The sequence below is a fragment of the Vulpes vulpes genome, chromosome 11, assembly GCF_048418805.1.
Source record: "Vulpes vulpes isolate BD-2025 chromosome 11, VulVul3, whole genome shotgun sequence".
Taxonomy (NCBI): domain Eukaryota; kingdom Metazoa; phylum Chordata; class Mammalia; order Carnivora; family Canidae; genus Vulpes; species Vulpes vulpes.
This window is the reverse complement of record NC_132790.1, coordinates 31,505,314-31,525,715: the sequence shown is the minus strand read 5'-3', so window position 1 is coordinate 31,525,715 and position 20,402 is coordinate 31,505,314. Positions and strand designations below refer to the sequence as shown.

Below are 20,402 nucleotides of genomic sequence, written 5' to 3'. Positions count from 1 at the left end.
ACTATGTATTTCTAAAATTTAGCAGAGCCAAACCTCAGTTTAATATCCCTTAAATGTAGAGAGTAGCAGTTAAATTTCTACTAGTACTTTTGAATATTGATTATATAAAAGATACAGTACTAGCCACTGAAGAGGGATATAAACTTGAACATGGCCATGCTTCCTCCCCTTAAAGTTCAAGATGTTAGGGAAGCCTGGGTGGCCCAGTGGTTGACCATCTGCCTTTGACCCAGGGCGTGATTCCAGGGTCCGGTATCAAGTCCCACATTGAGCTCCTTATGGGGAGCCTGCTTCTCCCTCAGCCTGTGTCTCTGCCTCTGTGTGTGTGTGTGTCTTTCATGAATAAATAAATAAAATCCTTAAAACAAAGTTCAAGGTGTTAGATCACATAATATATATGTGATCACACAGTATATATGCTGAGAAGAGACACTCAGTGATAGTCTCCATAATAGTATATCAGATCTCTTGAGTTAAGGAAACATTGGTTATGCCAGGTTGGGACCATATGCTTCGAAAATGGAGCTGAATAAGATATATACTCTGTTTTTCTGGAGCAGGTAATTTACTGATTAAGAGAGAATAACACCACATTATGTCAGTATAGGAGGTTAAGCATTTTATTAGCATTGAAATAAGCACAAGGAATATTGGTGATAATAAGCAGTCAAAAAAATTGGACTAGAGATTAAAGAAAACCTTGAGAAAACAGTGACCTGAACAAAGTTTTGTTAAAAAGACTGCTAATGGGAGTGACCACATTATGACCTTGTGAGAACCAAAAAGAATCTATTTTTTAAATTTGCTTAGAGATTTTATTTATTTATTATTTAGAGTGGAAGTAGGGGAAGGGGCAGAGGAAGAGGGAGAAAGAAACTTTAGCAGACTCTGCCCTTGAGCACAGAGCCATATATGGAGCTCAATCCCACAACCTTGAGATCATGACCCTGAGATGATGACCTGAGCCAAAACCAAGAGTTAGCCACTTAACTGACTGAGTCTCCCAGACACTCCCCCTAAAAGAATCTTTAACTCAATACTTCACATAGAATAAGTCCTCAGAGTTAGAAAATATTATTATAAAATAAAATTTTTAACAATCATTATCATTATCAAATAATTATTTCTAGGTGGAAACAGTTGAGGTCAAAGGACATTCTAGGCAGAAAGAAAATAGGAGATATAATACAAATGTTTGAAAAAGGTTGGTGTGTATGGAGTTACCACCAACTGTGGTATTGAAAACACAGCTTAAGGGTGAGGATTGGTGGAAATTAGGTAGGGTCAAGATGGGAAAGTGTAGGTATGTCATGCCAGGCAACTAGATTTTATGAAGAGATATGGTTTTAAGAAAGCATGTGACTCAGATTTATTTTTGTGAAAACTACTTCGCCACCACGTGTAAGATTGATTTTAGTGGTTCATGAGAGAATACAGAATAGTTAGAGGCCAGTGGTGCAAGTGAGAAGGGATGAAGGCCAGAATGTTGGGCAGGGCTAGAGGAGAAGGAGTCATGGTGAGGCCATTCATTTGATGACTTGCTTGATGAAAATAAAGGGGAGACAGAAGGATCAATGAGAATACCAGGTTTTCTATCTGGATGGATGGTGGCATGGAGAGAAGCATAGTTCAGTTTGGGTCATATTGACTTTAAATTGCCCAGTGGAGAAGTCCAGCAGCCATTTTCATATATACATCTGAGCTCAGGGAAACCACCACTGTTGGATATAGTGGTTTGGGAGTTTTCTGCAAATGGAGACCATAGGAAACTTAGCATGGGATGAGATTGTCTGAGTAGAGCCTGTAGATGAGTAGAAGAGGATGAGCTAAGTATAAAACTGGATAGAGATTTAGGACATATTCAGGTATGCAATGGCCCTAAATAGAAAAGTGGCAAGATCAGAGTGGTCTTTAGGAGCCTAAAGCTGATGGCTGCCTATAGCAATTACCAACAACAGTTCATAACAAACAGCTGGGATCCCACAAAACAGATTTCCTGGCCCCACTAAGGGAATCTGATTGAATATATTTAGTAGGGGGCCTACGAACTGCATTTCCCAGCAAACACCCAAAGACCCAAAAGCAGAAGTTTCAGAGATTGTACTTTGAGAAGCACAAGGGATATCAGTGTGTATCTAGGAGAAGATGACCTGGGGAGCTTGATTGCCAAAGTTTGTGCTGGAGGAACTAGATGTGAGCCTCCTCAGATTTGCTTGGCAGGTAAGTGACAAAAAATTCTTGTTACCAATCGTCAGTTATTTCCTGAGCCAAAAATACTGTCCAAACCCATGTCAAAACTTCACATACCCGGTGCAGAGTTTGCAGACACAAATAAAAGTCAGGCTGGGGAAAATGAAGGAAATCCAATGCAATATATTTGTATTCTGTCGCTGAGGCACTGTCTAATGTTGCTGTAACTATGATGTATAGGTCTATCAAAGCATGTGTTACCATGGTCTGAATTTCCCGACTGGAGAAAAATGATTAATGTAGAGATTTGCATTCAATGTGGGCTTGGACATCAATATTTCAGCTTAGGTAAACAGGAGCTTTACCTAATTTATTGGCTCTCATTATGGATGGCTTGTAGAAGCCAAATTCCCCCTCTGCCTCCAAAATGACCTTTCATGCTCTACAAATCAATCTAGAAGAAGTGAAGCAAGTTGGTTAATATTTTAGGGAGAAAAAAATGACTTCACATGTCAGAGACTTAATTGTTGTGATTTCGACCCATTTTGAAATTAGTTAACATTTGCTTCAGGCCTCTGACTTCATGCATTATTTATTTTCATGCTGGCCTTCCTTAAGTCTCTCCATGTGCAATATGCCTGTAACATGTTTGAAGCTTTTTCTCAATATTGCACTTGAATAATAGCATCATGAGGTAGAAAATGTAAAGACCCACATTTGTCACCTCTCCACATATGCAGGCATACGCACACGTACAGACAAGTGTGTGTGTATACCCCTGCGTACACATACATATACACCTGCACTCATACATATACACCTGGTTTTAGGCCAAGCTGCTTTTGAGTATATTTTAGCTCTCATTGGCAATGTTTCGAGGTGTTACAGCCAGCATTACAGAGCAATTTCCCTCTAAGAGTTTTATGTTGCAAAGTATGTCAGAAGTTAATCAAAGGGTAACAATGCAAAAGCCTGCACATACGCTTCTTGGATACTGGAGCCAGTCCGGGCTGTCAGTCACTGCCAAAACTATAGCACACATGGGCGTATTGCTCCTTTTTCTTTCCTGTGAGAAAATGTTTCTGCCCACAAAGGTCAGTGCTTTTATGGCATAAATCTATTAGCCTATTGCTGTGGTATGAATCCCAAGGAGAAGGCATCTCGTCAGCTGTCTGGCTCAGATGCAAAGTCTTCCTTGCAGCAGAAGGTCAAGCTCTGCATCTTGCCTCTTACTGTCCACATCAGCTTTGGTCTGTCCTGTCATAACCTCTGTGTCCCAGTGAGTAATCACTTACCCTTGGCCTTGAAAATGACTATCCCATTACTGGTTCTGTGTAATCACAGGAGAAGAGTGCTTTTGGAATCATTAAACTAGCTACGCCCTCCAGCCAGTCTAGATGCCCTCGGAGCTTGGATGGGGTAAGGTTATCCATGAGAACATTCTGTTATGCCAGCTCTGTGAGAGAAGGGCTATTTAGCTCTCAGAGAAAAAAAAAATGCTCAGAATTTCCTGTGTATTCCCAAAATGTTTACCACCTTCTAATCACCTACATTCCTTTAGTCTTGACACTCATTTGAAGTTAAACAAAAACCACTGTAAAGATGAGGCTCGACAGCTGTTTCCCAGATGTACTAAAATAACCATTGCAGCTGTCTGAAACTAGGGCATTTGCATTTGCATCAGTTTGGATTAAATCTTTCATTGATTTGGGTCATCATTTACGTACAAAGCTCATAGAACAAAGGATGTGCATGTCCAGAGCAGCTGTTTTAAATCTTTAAGCAAGAATATAGAAACTTGAGATTGCATTCACCTGCTAAAAATGTAATCTTACTGCAGATAATCTTCAGTGCACAGGCTTTTACTGAGTATCTACTATGTTCATAGCACATTTTCTCTATATGCTAAAAGCCCAGTTATCCTTTCAACTTTACCGTCACCTCCTGGAAGCCGGTTCCCAGAGTTAGAATTAATTGATATATTCCCTCTGGGATTTGGTTCCAAACTCATCAAATGTGAATATAATGGTCTCATTTCCCAGCAGTGTTCATGGAAATAATTGCTATGGTATCCTGTGCCAATTGGAAGGAGGGAAGGAAGGAAGGAAGGAATGAATGAAGGAAGGAAGGAAGGAAGGAGGAAAGGAAGGAAGGAAGGGAGGAGGGAGGGAGGGAGGTGGGGGGAGGGGAGGAGATGGGAAGGCAGAGGAGGGGAGGGAGGAAGGAAGAAAGAAATGAAGGGAGGGAGGGAAGGAGGAAGAGAAATATATTTCTATTAATTCAAAATGTATAGTTTTAGAGCAAATATTTATACAATAATTTATAATTCAGAAGAACTACTTTGTTAGCTCTGAATATTATATTTTAATATTCTCATATATTCTTTAGTGTGGAGCTTATCAATATCCCTTGATAGTCTTCAGAAGGAAGAATCTGAAGTCTTCTAAATCCAAATCCTAAATTCTCACACCCTGATTTTGTTACAGAGGACAAAAATCTTCATTTTTCTTGAATTTCTTTTATCTTAAATTCAGAATCCCAGATCCCCAAAGTATCTTGGTTTTCCTCTTACTTATAGAATCCTTCCCTAGTGGTTATTTTCCCTTTGTCTTGAACACTGTTCTACCAACCACCCTAGATCAGGATTTTCACATTGGCTTTTCTTTCCTTGTCTTATGTCCATAAGGCTCACACTTATCTATATCAACAAATCCAGGCTATCTTCCTAGTGCAAAGACTATTATTTATGGCTGAAATCTTGAGACACCTTAAAAATACTTCAAATGCAACATGTTCAAGACAGAATATATTATCTTTCCTGCCAGGACTTTTCTTCCTACACAACCCATCTTGGTTCATGACACAACCATCGTCCACTCAGTCTCTGGAACCACAAATCCCTGTGTCTTGCTCAATTTCTCTCTTGCCTTCACCTTTCACATGCTGTCAATCTTGATTCCAGAAATGCCTTTCAAACCCAACTCCTCACTAGTTGCCTTCCATTTTTCACATGGACTCTGGCACAATACCCACACTGAATTCATTTTCATCAATTTGCCTGCTGCAGGCTCATCTTTCTGTAATGTTACAGACATTCTCTATCTTAAGGTAAATAAACAAATGTGTGTGTGTGTGTGTGTGTGTGTGTGTGTGTTATGTCTCTCTCATCTTCAGGAAAAGTAGTTTTCTAATTAATCATAGCATTCACTTATTCATTTATTAATCATAACATTCATGACATTTCTTCTTCGAAGCTGACATTCATCCTCATCCTAGCACCTCGCAACACCCATCCCAGACACTTAGCTCCACACTTTCTAAACACAGAGTCTTCTTGAAATTTTCAAATGTAGCATTGCCTATTCACACCTTCCCCTCCTCACCCCCACCACCATGCTTGTGCATATGTAGTTTTCTCTGCCAGGCAGGCCTTCCTCCCTGCCTGATGAACTATTGCTCATCTTGGAAGTGTGAGTTCTATAAAGACAGTCCTAATTCCTGGCACCCAAACACAATGAATGTTCTTCCTTCTGTACTTCTGTAGACCCTGGGCTTCTCACTATTAAGAACAGTGTGGTTGCTTTTCAGATTTCTTCCTTTCACCTACCAACTCAAGCCTCCTCAAGACACTCTTTTCATCTTTAGTATCTGACAATTTGCTTCCAACTTAATTTTTTTATTAAATAAATGAAACTTTCATTTTGTCTAACTTAAATCTTGATATTTTATTTATTTATTTATTTATTTATTTATTTATTTATTTATTTATTTTGGCCTTCATTCTGGTGTAAGACCTATAGTTTGTTCCTTTAATTATCTTTTTTAGTGCAGGTTTTATCCTTGGTTCAAGAAAGATTAATGAAGTCACTGTGGATGCATGATGAGGTATTAAATATTTTATATATATGTTAAATTCCCATATTGTAATTTCTTCCACTAGTGAAAAAATTAACCATATAATATTCTACTTATTCAGATATTAATTTCTTTTAATGAACTCTTATCAGAAATACAATGTGTCCCAGACACTATGTGGGGTGACCAGGGTGCATAAGTCACTGTATTACCGTTAAAAATTAAAGAAATGTTGATGTAGTCTAAGGTGTTTTGCTATTCAGAAAGTCAATTAATATCCTAAGAAACTTCAGTTACCATTCATCTCTCTCAAAGACCAGTGAAGAGGATTGGAGGACATGGTCCCTAAGCTTCATAAAATTGTTTTCTCTCCTGCTCTTAAGCTCCATTTACTTAATAATCCCTCAGATTTCTTATCAATCCAGAAACTAGCCAAATACCTAATTAATTAGCTTTTTCTCCTCTTTCTCACTCCCTCTCTTATTTAGCCTTTTCTGACCTTTTGTGATGACTTACCCTTCAGTTTGCTGCATTACCCCCAAGCTGTGCACAATCTTTGACATGCTTTTCCTCTTCTGTTTTCCTCTTGAGAATCAACTCTCTTGGCTTCATCCTTCCAAACCCCATCTCCTTCTCTTCCTTTCTAGTTCTAGTGTTCTCCATCGGTTACCTGAATTCTGCTTCACAGAAGGGTAGAAGTGAGAAGAACTATATTCAAATGAGGTGGAACTGTCTAGAAATGACAAGGGACAATCTATGTGAGCAAAGTCCCATTGTGGGGGGTTTTGTTTGTTTTTTGTTTGTTTGTTTTTTTTTTTTTTAATTTTTATTTATTTATGATATGCACACAGTGAGAGAGAGAGAGAGGCAGAGACACAGTCAGAGGGAGAAGCAGGCTCCATGCACCGGGAGCCTGACGTGGGACTCGATCCCGGGTCTCCAGGATCGCGCCCCGGGCCAAAGGCAGGCGCCAAACCGCTGCGCCACCCAGGGATCCCTGTTTGTTTGTTTTTAATAGAGGCGGGGTTAATTGTGAGCATACCTGTTAATAGTTTTTGTCTTATCAGTGACTCAGCTGTGGTCACCTCCTTCATGCACATACTAAATCATCAACCATTATATTACATGAAAAATGCTATGACAGAATTAAGTGCAGGGCATTCTGAGTATGTCTCAAAAAGTATCAATTTTAGTCCTGGTTTAAGAGAAATAAGGACAAAAGTATAAGAATGATCAGTGGTTGTGATGAATAAATTTGAAATGACACGTTTAAAGTTTGCTTGGTGACTATATGTCAATGTTAATTGGAACCTGTAAAGGAAATTATCTGACAAATATATTAAGTTCAAGACTCTCCCTAAAGCACATTATTTATTAGTGATCAGCTTTTTTAGTTAGGATTCTTACATTGGAGGTGTGGATAAAATGCCAACATGGATGGAATGTGACTAGAATAGTGTCCTTTGAAAATCTAAGAATCTTTCTTTTTCTAGTGGAAGTTTTGTACCAATTTATCTTCTCTTATGATCTTAAAGAAGACTGATTTCTAATACTGACATTCCATGTGTCTCATAACATATAAAACCATAAAATGTCTTCTATTGAAATGTTACATGAAGAATGGAGAAACAATGATATTGAAGATATTAATGCAGTGTTAGGTTTGTATATATTTGAGTAAAAATGTTTACACTGATAGTTTAAACATATAAATGAGAAGATTTTTCACCTTGACCTTTGTGAATGTGAATGTGTATCTTGTTATTTGACGTTCTTGGGATATTAAAATAAAACCCATGATTGTAAGTCATAATAGTTAGAACGATTTGAAGATACAGAGTTCTTGAATTTTAGAAGAATCATAGGGTTTCTACTGAAACTGCTTTGTACTCTTAATCCATTCATGGGGAATAATAACAGAATGTATCAATCATGATTAATTATGCATTTCTTTGAAAAGAAAATAAACATAGTCCAAAGAAGGCTTCTTTATTACAATTTTTTTAAAATGTATAAATCTTACTGCATCAGAATGTTTTCAGTATTCTTTCATGCTGAGGAAAATGCTCATGCCAAAGTTTGTGATTACAGATTTAGGATTAGACTCATCACCTCCATATCAGTGTGAATTAAAGTTGCTTATTAACATAGGGGCGATACCTTTGGAGAAGTCAAATCATAGAAGAACATACACATGTTTTTCGCTTGCTATTTCAGAAGCATTTTGTAATTATACTGGATTCATTTGCTAGACCCCTCCCTGAGCTAATGAGGTCTGATACTACTGCGCCTCTTTGCTTTCAGAAAATTGAAGTTAGAGAGATTAAATGACTCTAAAATGACTCTTGTTTCATCTTGCCAGGTCGTTTCTGAAGGCTAGGCTCAACATGGGTCTAGATTTTATAGGTGGTGTTTGAATCACTTGATAAGAACATTATTTTCTCTTACTGCATTTTTGTTCTTTTTCTGAATTATAGAGATTCTTGATTCGTGCTGAAAGAATTGAACTTACCTGATGCTTATGTTACAGATTTTATTTTCGTGTTACATTCTTCTCATTCTGCTCCCCTTTCTTAGATAAATCAGCACTTTCACTGGACTGATTGGACTGAGAAGGCAAGGCTGAGTGAGGTAAGCCCCTGGTGAGCTGCCATGAGCACCCACATGTTAGGGCCAACAACCTTGTGGAGAACCTCAATTTAACCAATCTGTCTTCAGAGTGTGCTAGGTCCTACCCTGATGTCTTCCTTGATCAGACTCCCACAAACAATCACATGGGTAAAGCAATTGCTGTTTTGGTCCCTTGGGCTCAAATTGGTCAGCAAAATGTGGCAGTGTACACATATAGAAAATACATAGACAATTTATTTGAGCTGGTTAGGAATTGTCAAGAAAAGGTGAGATGGTAGGAAAACATAGCTGGATCGTGATTATCACTCAGGAATTTGTCCACTTGCTGTAGGAAAGGGAACCAGGACACTACAGGGTTTCAGGACCCTTCCTACCCATTTTGCAGGGAAATGACATGGAATCCTCTTACTGAGTAGAAACAAATGGTTTGACACAACACATGCTTTGAAATCAGTTCTAGAACTGGGAAATTTAAAAAGGGACCTCACAGGACCAAAATAAGGTATAACTCCAGTGAGTGCCAGCTTCTCTGGTAGAATTTGGATTCTAGGAAGAGCCTTTAAGTACGTTGGCTTATTGGGCTTATTGTCTCTGGTTTTAAATTGCTTTTCTAGTGCAAACTAAATGACTTTTCTTTAAACTAATAGAGAAATATGTAAGTAAAGTCTTTAAAATATTTATGCCTGTTGATCTGTTTCAATTGGGGATAATCTCTTTTAAGGGACTCATCAAAAACAAATACTAACATTTATATTAAAAAATGCTTACTGAGTCATTGCTTATAATAATGGAACATTGGGGAAAAACCCTACTATCCAATAATTAAGGCTTGCAAACTAACTTGTGACATAGCCACATAATGGAGTATTATGTAGCTGTCAAAATTATCCTAATAGAAAGTATTGAGGCAAGTGAAAAAGCACTATTAGAAAATATCTATTAGGGGATCCCTGGGTGGCACAGCGGTTTAGCGCCTGCCTTTGGCCCAGGGCACGATCCTGGAGACCCAGGATCAAATCCCATGTCGGGCTCCCGGTGCATGGAGCCTGCTTCTCCCTCTACCTATGTCTCTGCCTCTCTCTCTCTGTGTGTGACTATCATAAATAAATAAAAATTTAAAAAAAAATAAAAAAAAATATCTGTTAGATATGACCTCAATTTATAATGGAAATTAGATGGAAAGAAAATACAGCAATTGGTTGGTTCTAGGATGCAGATGTATTCCCATTTGATCATTGCAAAACTCAGCATGTGTCTTACAATTAATGGAACCTTCTAGTTATAATTACAAGCATTTGGGGTTTTTCTGTTTGTTTGTTTTTTAGTGTTACATAAAATAAGGTTGCACCTCTTAGATTTGAAAAACTAATATGCCAATATAATAGGTTCAGATTTTACTGCGTGGCATTACTATGTACTTTCTTCCCTCAATGAGGGCATGCTTGTGAGTGTATGCACACATTTAGAAAAGAAGTAATTCTATTTCAGTCCACTGATGTGACATTCTGTACACTCTCACCTAGTAAAATTTTAGTTTATCTAGGACTCTCTATTCAACACCCTAAGCAAGTTTCTAGGGTCTACCTGGGTCAAAAATTCATATGGGATCAAGTTAATTCTTCACCAGGATTCTGTTTGGAAATCCAAAATACTCAGATCTATCAATGGACTTTTGTACCTTCCAACAACATGAGTCCCTTACTCATCCCAGTTCACTCAGAGAATTCTTGGTGTGTGACTTGCCCATCAACTTTTCTTCAAATCTGAGTCTCTTTCTCTTATCCTGCTCAGTCTGCTATTTTCCACTTACATTCATAATATATGCTAATAAATGTTCCTCATGGGGGCTGGGAGCTCAATGAGAAGGGTGTGGCTTAGAATTCACAAACTTAGGTTTGAAACCTGTTTCTGCCCATCACTAACTATGTGACCTTGGGCAAATTACTAACCTCCCTATAACTCAGTTTTTGTCTTGTAAAGTGGAAATACCAGTCCCATAGGAATGTTGGATGGATTTCATGAGCTAATGTGTATAAAGCAGTAGATACATGTTCATATGTCCAATAGATATTCATTTTGCTTTCTTTTTTATTTTATTGATATATGGCTTTGGCAAATAGACATGACCTCTCACATAGTTTTCCAAAAGAGTTCTCATCAGTGCGCACTTAATTCATTTCAAACCCAGGAGACTTCCCCATGCCTTTGCTACCTGGGAAACCTTTCCAACTACACTTCTTCCACTTACATATAAAAACTTCTTCAGGGGATCCCTGGGTGGCTCAGCAGTTTCGCACCTGCCTTTGGCCCAGGGCACGATCCTGGAGTCCCGGGATCCAGTCCCGCGTGGGGCTCCCGGCATGGAGCCTGCTTCTCCCTCTGCCTGTGTCTCTGCCTCTCTCTCTCTCTCTCTCTCTCTCTCTCTGTGTGTGTGTGTCTGTCATAAATAAATAAAAATAAATCTTAAAAAAAAAAACTTCTTCAGAGTTCTATAAATTCTAGCTTATACCCCCACAGTCATCTTTCCTCAATTCTATTATCCTTACATAACCAAATTAACTCCTTTGGATTCTAAGCTGACTGAATAATTATCTTCTCTGCACTGACTCTTACAAGGTTGAGTATAATGGAAAGGGTGGAAAGGTAGAGAAATGTATGAGATTAGCAATAAGATTTTCTAGTAAAAAGCAAAATCCTGGGGCCTACAAGATAGACCAAAGAAAAGTGAGTTCTCTCTAAGTAGCTCCAGAAAAGTATCTTGAATTAGAGCTCTGATTTTCTAATTTTCTTAGGACCTCTGCATCCTAACCTAATCCTGTTGTCTTATTTGCTGTCACCTTACTTTGTGCTGTTTCTTACCCATATTAGCCTTAATGGTTTACATTCTAACCCTACATTCTCTCCACCGTACTGTCTGATTCAACCTTATATTTCCTTATAATTTGCTCAAAAAATTTTCCTTATATTTAGTCTCTAAAAAAAAAAATTCAGTTTGACATTCAGACTTCATTACTATGATATTAGGCCTGACTTTATTCATTCTTTTTCTAAAACTTGCCCTATTCTCCTATTGCATCAGAGACCTCAGATGGTATAGGTAAAAACAGGGACTCATAAGAACATATCTTGGGATACCTGGGTGGCTCAGTCAGTTAAGTGACTGGCTGCCTCTAGGGTTTGGCTCAGGTCTTGATCTCAGAGTCATGAGATGGAGCCCCATGTTAGAGTTCTGTGCTCTGTGGAGTCTGCTTGAGATTCTCTCCCACCTGCTCGCATACTCTCTCTCTCTCTTTCTCTAAAGTAAATAAAAACTTTTTTTTAAAAAGGGCATAGCGGGATCCCTGGGTGGCACAGCGGTTTAGCGCCTGCCTTTGGCCCAGGGCGCGATCCTGGAGACCCGGGATCGAATCCCACATCAGGCTCCCGGTGCATGGAGCCTGCTTCTCCCTCTGCCTGTGTCTCTGCCTCTCTCTCTTTCTCTCTGTATGACTATCATAAATAAATAAATAAATAAATAAATAAATAAATAAATAAATAAAAATAAAAAGGGCATAGCTCTACCTCTCTTTAGAAGGAATTGGAGAACTCAAATAATGTTGAGAAAAAAATTAATAATGCTTTAAAGTACATCTATCGGGAAAAGCTAAATGGTTTTATACAGGGAGTTATGGTGCTGTCTACGGGGGAGTTTCATTTTAAAATCTGGTTCCTCCTCCCAATTGGGGTTTATAACTCTTTCCCATTACTGAAAAATGTTGACCTGAGAGGGTGAACCATAACCATATGAAAAGTACCACAAAGAACTTCACAATAGGTAAGGGTTAATAGTCTACAAAAACAGAAAACTATGAGAGTTTAAGGTCCTCTAGGAAGAAGCAAACATCCTGGGAAAGACAAGAAGGGCAAAAAGAATACTGAATTACAAAATGCCAGTTCTGGACGTAGTACATTTACTCCCACAACCACAGATTATCACTAAATTCTTTAATGAGAAAGAATTAGAATTTAATAACAAAGCATAGAGGGTAGGCTTCAGTGCAACCTCATGTTTTACTTACAACCTGTTCTCTAGAGCCAACATTCTTTAAGTGAAGACAAGCAAATGAAAACAATATATGCAATATATTCCTTAAAAATGATAACATTCGCTACTATTTATTAATCATTGTCAAGCAGTGCTGTGAGCACATGGATTCTTTCATTTAATGCTACAACCACCTCTGCAGCAGCCACTGTTGTTCCCCAGTTTTTTCAGTTAGGAAGAAAGCCTGAGGCTCAGAAAGGTAAATTAGCTTGCCAAAAGTCCCTAAGTTAGGAGCAAATAGCTTTTGGATTTGAATGCAGCATGTTTAACAGTGCATACTGAGCTCTTAATCAGGAGGTCATATTGCTTTGCATAGTGAAGAGTGGAGATAGGATTTACTTGGGAGAGTTTGGAAGGGTGAGGAGGAGTTGGAAAGCCTGCAGAACTGGTGGGTGTAACGTGGCTTAGGAAGGTGCAGGAAGCAGTAGCAATTCCTGCTCTTCCATGCCACTTCTCCCAGGCTCTGCCCATCACTACCTCCACCCAGTCTTATCTTCTTACACTTACTATTTGTCCCAAGGACGCCATACTAATCTCCCCCATTCTCCCACTGAGTAACATGTTCATATTTTTTTATGTAGTAAATATATCTCCTCCTGAAGCCTCCCAACACTCCTTCCCTTAAAAAACAAAAACAAAAAAACAAACAAAAAAACCCCCAGCAATACCTTGTTTGCTGCTTGAAATGTGTGAAATGTGATTGTGTTTACTTTTTGAGATTGAAACCAATCACATACAAAAATACCTTTTTAGAGGAGAAAGATGTCAGTTCTAGCTGCATTCAAATATCCAATCTTTTCTGACTCACATTGAACAACCTTGAGCAAATCATTCTCTGGTTTCTTTTCTCTGCTTGTGCTTTACAGCAGCAGTGAGAAAGGCTGCTCCAAGTATGGTACGATCACTCAAATATTAAAGCTTTTTACGCTCTTTGCTTCTGTTCATTCTTTCTTTCCTTTTGATCTAACAAAACTTCTTAAATTATAAATTAGAAAGTTGAAGCTTTTTTTTTTTCCCTTTCCAAGATAAGGGAAAAATTTATGACTTCAAAAAACTGTAAGTAGCATAGGGCAGCAGACCACATCAATGTTTTCATTTGGTATGTGGCAAGAGATACCCTGAGAAAGATACCACATTAGGATGATCTCTTATGGATTTCTGTTTGTTTTTAAATATAGTGAAACAAGCTAGTTGTTTTTACTTCGAAGATGAAATATCTCCATTCCCTTTTTAAGAATATATAATCAGCCATTTTACAAAATCCAGCTCTATTTTGCCTCTTGAGATTTCCTAGTACATCAGCTGGTGGATGATTACTTTTCACCCTTGAAACAAATGAGAGAAAATTAGTCAATCTAACAAATAATATAGTGGGGGAGTTAGAAATGGAGTTCTTTTGGGGGGATATTACTTTCTGCAATACAATTGGCTAGTCATTTTGAGAATTTGTCTTGTTTGTTTTTATCTTTTCTGATATGTAAGAGTGTAACCTTCAGGTTATGTCTTCTGGCTGTTTTTCCTCCTTGGTCGAGGTGATCTTCTGAGCTCTCCTGTCTTGATGTGCAAACAAATATCAAGGGATTCATCACACTGAAGTATGAATAAACATTTGTCTTCACACTAGCATCGGAACTTCTTCAGAGCAGGGAGCAATGCCATTTCCTCCCTTTATCTACCAGTACAGTATGAAGCAGAGTAGATACTCAGTATGTGGTTTTGGAAATAAACTGAACTTGGCTGTACTTTAATGGAAATATGATTAATGATGGGGACATTTGTCCAGGATGTTTTATCTCACTGAATGGAAGAGAAAGTCTAGAGGTGAAGTCCAACATACAAATAAAATGACAAGCATAAAAACATACTCCAAGTATTTCTTCCCTTCCTTAAGCCAAGAAAAAGTGCCAAAATCTCATAAGAACAAGTTGGCCCAAACTATGTTTGAACAAGTCAGAAAAATTGTGAGAATAGGATTTTTTTTTTCTCACTGCATCCTTTCTGAAAAAGAATGAAAAACATAGTACAAATTTAGGGAGTTAACAAAGACACTTAACTTCCATGAGGAAAAAAGTAGCAACAAATAATGCAAAAGCGTAAAAACCCTCAGATGGTCTTTGCATGATGATCTCAAGCATTCTAATTTATCCTGTGGGTTTGTCTGGTTTTTTTTTTCCTAAGCTCTAAAAGATACTGTTGTATAGTCCACATTCGTGGCCAAACAGCTGATGTATGATGTCCAGAAACCCTCAGAACAACTATTAAGATAAGATGTGACATTAATAATGATGCTTCTCTGAATTAGAATAGCACTTCACAGTTTATAAATATTTCTACATATAATATCTGAATTCAGTCTCATCAAAATTGTATATGGTAGAAAAACCATGTCCTGCTATTTTATCCCCATCTTACAGAAGGCAAAACAAACCCTCAGTATCTCCCTTAGGATAATAAGGCTTTAAACCCATCTATGGCTTCAACAGCTGTGATGAGAGTCAGCCATGAGATGCCATAGCAACAGGCAGGACCCGACCAGCTCAGTAATTCAGTCCACCACCAGGGTTTGATACCGATACCAAGATTTTACTTGACTCATGCCAAATACAAATTTAAGACAAACAGCTGAGTTCCTGCAATACAATAAATATTTTTTGACCCTTCTATGATGTAGAGTCACATAGTAAATGTGTAAAGCATTAAAGGAAATATTATTTACCGATTTTTTTATATAGTTGCAAGCATTTAAAGTGGTTACTTGAACTTCTCATAAAACTCCACAGAGCCAGCATTATTACGTCTATTTTCTACAATATTTCCAAAGTAGCAAAGCTATAAAATGTTGGAGCTGGAACTTCAAACCAATTTTGCCCAACTCCAGAGTCCATTTCATGACATCATCCTGCTTTCCTGAAGATGCAGCAGGGGATGTTTTTTATTACTAAGACTCCTAGAAAACCTGAGTAGGTCTTTGAGGCAAAATGTGCTTGAAAATAAAACATTATTTCCAAGTAGTAGTCATTATCAGCTCATAATTGAAAGCAGGCTTGAAGAAATGCTACAAACCAGTGTGTTCTGACACAAAAGCTGTCTGCAGGCATGTGGTTGTGGTTCCAATTCTCACTTTGTAAACAGTCAGGTTAACCTGATTTGTTTCTTCTTTGCTTTTGTTTCTTTGAAATTGATGTCAGCTTCATTCGTGGTAGGAAATTGGTTGTTCCACGGCATTCAAAATCACGTTTGCCTCACCTGTCCAGCTGAATTTATTTTATTTTATTTTATTTTTTTAATTTTTATTTATTTATGTATTATAGTCACAGAGAGAGAGAGGCAGAGACACAGGCAGAGGGAGAAGCAGGCTCCATGCACCGGGAGCCCGATGTGGGATTCGATCCCAGGTCTCCAGGATTGCGCCCTGGGCCAAAGGCAGGTGCTAAACCACTGCGCCACCCAGGGACCCCAGCTGAATTTAAAATGGAAAGACTTGACTTACAGCAATTGTATATACGATTTATATAGGACATGTGTATCTGCAGATAGATTAATTTGGTCTAAAGTTGTTATAATGACAGGATCCCTGCATGCCAAGTACAGGATATGATAATGGAAAGAATAAGGGGTTTCAGAATCCAGCTGTGCTCTCTTTTAAAACTGAGTGACCTTGAGGAAGTCATTCCTCTGCTCTGAACCTTGGTTTGTTTTCATGTTGTTACAAAGATCAAATAAGATCTGAAGGACTCTAAACATGAGGTTGATTGTCATCATCATCTTTGTCATTAACAAAACAATAGTAGGAAAAATATTTTGATAAAAGAGAAACAGTATTCTCAACAATATTTTTGTGAAGATTTAGATCAATTTATTCACAGGAAGAAATAGAAACTACAGTAAAATGGAGAAATTTGCAAAAGATAGGATGTTAAATCTACATTTCCTCTCTCTTCCTTGTTTCTCATTACCTTAACAGTGCCTCTTCCTTTCTGCATTCCTTTCCTCTGTAATCTCTTTACCCTAGCTGAAGAGCAAAGAATAAAATGTTGTGCTCCTAGTTGTTTCCCGGGGTTATGGTGGGGTGGGGTAGGAGCTAGTGGCAGAGTAAAGCTAGCACTTAACAAGCAGTTGGCAAAGTCTCTTAGGAACACAGAGATAAAAAAGGAAGAAGGTGATGTAGATACACTATGGTCAAGCAACTTGAAGGTCAGGAAAGGGCCAAGGATAAAAGGAAGATGGTAGGACTTCCAAGTGTGGTTGGAGTTCACCTTTTTCACAATTACAGGGAACTGAAAGCTTTTCAACTTCACAATCCTCATCTAAACAGCTTTTGTTTATCTCAGAGGGTAGATATGGTAATTACATGAAATAGTATATATAAAATTGTTTTGAAAACTATGCAGTCCTATACAAATGTTATTATTTAATATCACTATTCCCTTACCCTTATCCTTACTTTTTTAAATATGGCTTGTTGACATAGGTACTGCTCACAATGGTTTGCCCGAAGACACTCCTTTTCAGGTGTGGTGTGCAGTGTTTCACAAGAGTTAACATAATCATCATTTCCTAGCAAACTGTTCTTACAAATCACTAACATGCTATTCTATACTCTTTGTTAAATACGATTTTTTTAAACTTACTCTAAAAAAATCAGTGCAATGATATTAAAAGAATTTTATATGTCCATTTATTTGTCTTTAATTTATGCAGGTATATACTGAAAGCAAACTATATGCTAGGCATTATGCTGAGTTCTACAGATAAAGCAAGCAAACTTTGACAATAGCCAGCAAGGATATGAGGGATTAGACTTCACATGATACCCTTATTACACATATAAAATAATTTTTCTCTGGACCATTCTTTTTCTTCTCTTTCTCTTCCTTTCCCTCTGTCTTTCTTTCATGAAATTTTAGAAATTTGCAATTTTAGAAAGAGCCTAGGGGATTCTTATGATAGTGATTGGAGGATTTTGAAAACCACTGTTAATAACCATTGCTGCAAAAAAGACATTTGTAATATATAATGTGTTCTTTCTAACTCATAAATTTCATTAATTAACAAGTAGTTGGAAAGACCTGTTTGTTTGTTTTTAATTAGCTACTAGATCCCACATTTGCTTATTCACTGTTGAAAACTGTTTCCTTACTGAGGCCTAGTTGATTCAAGAGGCCTAGTTGTGAAGTTGAAAATGGATCTTATCTGCATTTTGTCAACATAAATTCAAGCCTTTTAATGGTCAAAGGCAAAGACAGACTTCTTGGGTCTGTGAGCCTTTCTGATTACAGTAAGAGAGCATGTCAGTCAAGTCTAGACTCATATTTTGGTTCCACTATCTAGAACCTAGTCACAATCTAGTGATTTTGCCCTTCTGAGCACATCTTTGCTGCTGTCTAAAAACTGGGACTATAATACTGGTCTGAATAGTGTTGTGCTTAATGAATGGAATAGTGTATGTGAGCATGATCAGCACACTGGTGTTGAGGAAATGGTCAAACCAATGAAAATCCACTCAATGTTGACATCTTTTAGATTAAAGAACCAAGGTTTTTTTTGTTTGTTTGTTTTTGTTTTTGTTTTTGTTTTTAATCCCTTCACCTATTCAACTCCTAGTCATTAGTAGGATGAATTTGGAAATTAAAAGAAGTCATTTGGAAAGCTCAAGATTCTGGCTATCTTAATTTTCTTTAATCTGTCTATGAAAGGGACTTGAATGGCAAAGAAAATGAGAAGACAGCCAGCTCCAAGAAATTTCATGTATTATTAAATATTTTCAAAAATATTACCTTTCTTCTGTCCACTTCACTCTTCTTTGTCTTTCATATTTAAATCTTAGGGCAAAAATAGGAAAACACACTTTATTCCCTTTCATTATGTTTAAATTCTAAAAAAGAAGAGGCTTTCCTCATTAGAATGAAACATTCTTTTTTTTTAAACACTTATAATAAAGAAATTTTGAATATGAAATAATTAACTGTTAAGATTAGTAAAATAATAATATGATTATAAACAATGCGATAAGTAATGCTATTATTTAGATATTAATATATCAAAAGCAATACTATTTGGATATTTGAACTGCATGTTACACATCCCATGTATTATGCCAAGTAATAACATTAAGACATCAGCAAAGCAAGTATTAATTTTACCCATTTTACAAATGAGGAAACTGAGGTGCAGAAACACAGAAATTATTAAATGCAGGAGGTAGAACATGAATTCTACTCAACAAATTTGTTGTTCTTTTTTGTTCAAAATAGAATCACATAAACAGTCATAATATTCCAATTCTATTATTCTTCTTTATTTCCCATATGCAAGGCAAAATCAGCTCAAAACAAGTACAGCTCTTCAAAGGAATTTATTTATTTATTTATTTATTTATTTATTTATTTATAAAGATTTTATTTATTCATTCAGGAAAGACACAGAGAGAGAGAGAGAGGCCCAGACATAGGCAGAGGGAGAAGCAGGCTCTCTGCAGGGAGCCCGATGGGGGACTCGATCCCAGATGCTCAACCGCTGAGCATCCCTCAAAGGAATTTATTATAAAGCAATTTTATACAGAAATTATTGTAGGGCTTGTGCTCTTAAAAAAAAAAAAAAGTGAATATACTCATGATGCTGGTCCTCCATGAACTCTAAAAAAAAAGATGAACAGGTTAGAAAACTAAGTTGAGAGTGCCTATTCTGAGCTAGCCACTATGTGCATAGGCTATTTTGTTTCATCTTCACACAGAGTTAATATGTGTTTTCTTGACTTTACAGATGGGGAAACAGATTGAGGTATAGTTTGGGACATACCTTACCCAAGTAGACATAGGCATGAGGAGAGACAAAGTCTAAACTGGAAATTTGATTCATGTGACTTGAAGAATAATGCACCTTTCTCTCTGTATCTTTCTGCCTCCCAAGAGGGAAACAAATGATTTGTTGGGTTGATGTCACCTCCTCCCATACCCCATTCCCCTATCTGTTGAGAAGGTTGAGTGGATCTCAGGTATACTGTGGAATCCATGGCTTTACAGTAAAAGGAAACAGGCCTCCCTGCACCCTCTTCTTTCTTGTGAAACAAATAGCATATTATTCCAAATTGCATCAAATGGCAGGTGCAAATATATACCAGTCTAAGGGTTATTTATATATGTAGTAAGGAAAAAAGAGAGAGACACTTAAGTCTTTTTTTTTTTTAAGATTTTATTTATTTATTCATGAGAGACACACAGAGGGAGAGGCAGAGACATAGGCAGAGGGAGAAGCAGGCTCCATGCAGGGAGCCGACCTGGGGCTTGGTCCGGGTCTCTAGGATCAGGCCCTGAGCTGAAGGCTGTGATAAGCCGCTGAGCCATTTGGGCTGTCTGACACTTAGGTCTTAAAAAAAAAAAAAATCAGATAGATTTGGGGCTGAGAGTATCTTTATCTGTATACAGATGGATTCAATGAAAATTGGTTAAGCCTCATGCCTTCCAAAAAGGCAGATGACTCACTCATTCCAGTCGTAAATGGTTAAATTTAAGAAACACTTTTCTGAGAAAGAAAGATAATACTTTTAAGGAGAATTGATTGACTAATGCCCAAAGGAAGAGCATTCTCAATTTTATTTCCTCCAGAGATCTTTGAGCCACTCTGCAAACCAATACCTAAATGA

The 20,402-nt window shown here is 37.5% G+C and overlaps 1 protein-coding gene across 2 annotated transcripts in view; it reads left to right on the top strand.

The window, feature by feature from the left end:
- The window catches only part of TENM4 (teneurin transmembrane protein 4), a 2,793,707-nt gene that overhangs the window by 1,078,805 nt on the left and 1,694,500 nt on the right, over positions 1-20,402 (top strand). For both annotated transcript variants that reach the window (XM_072726015.1, XM_072726027.1), the window contains exon 4: positions 8,623-8,676. The gene's annotated coding sequence lies outside the window, so the exon portion shown is untranslated. The remainder of the gene's footprint in view (positions 1-8,622; positions 8,677-20,402) is intronic.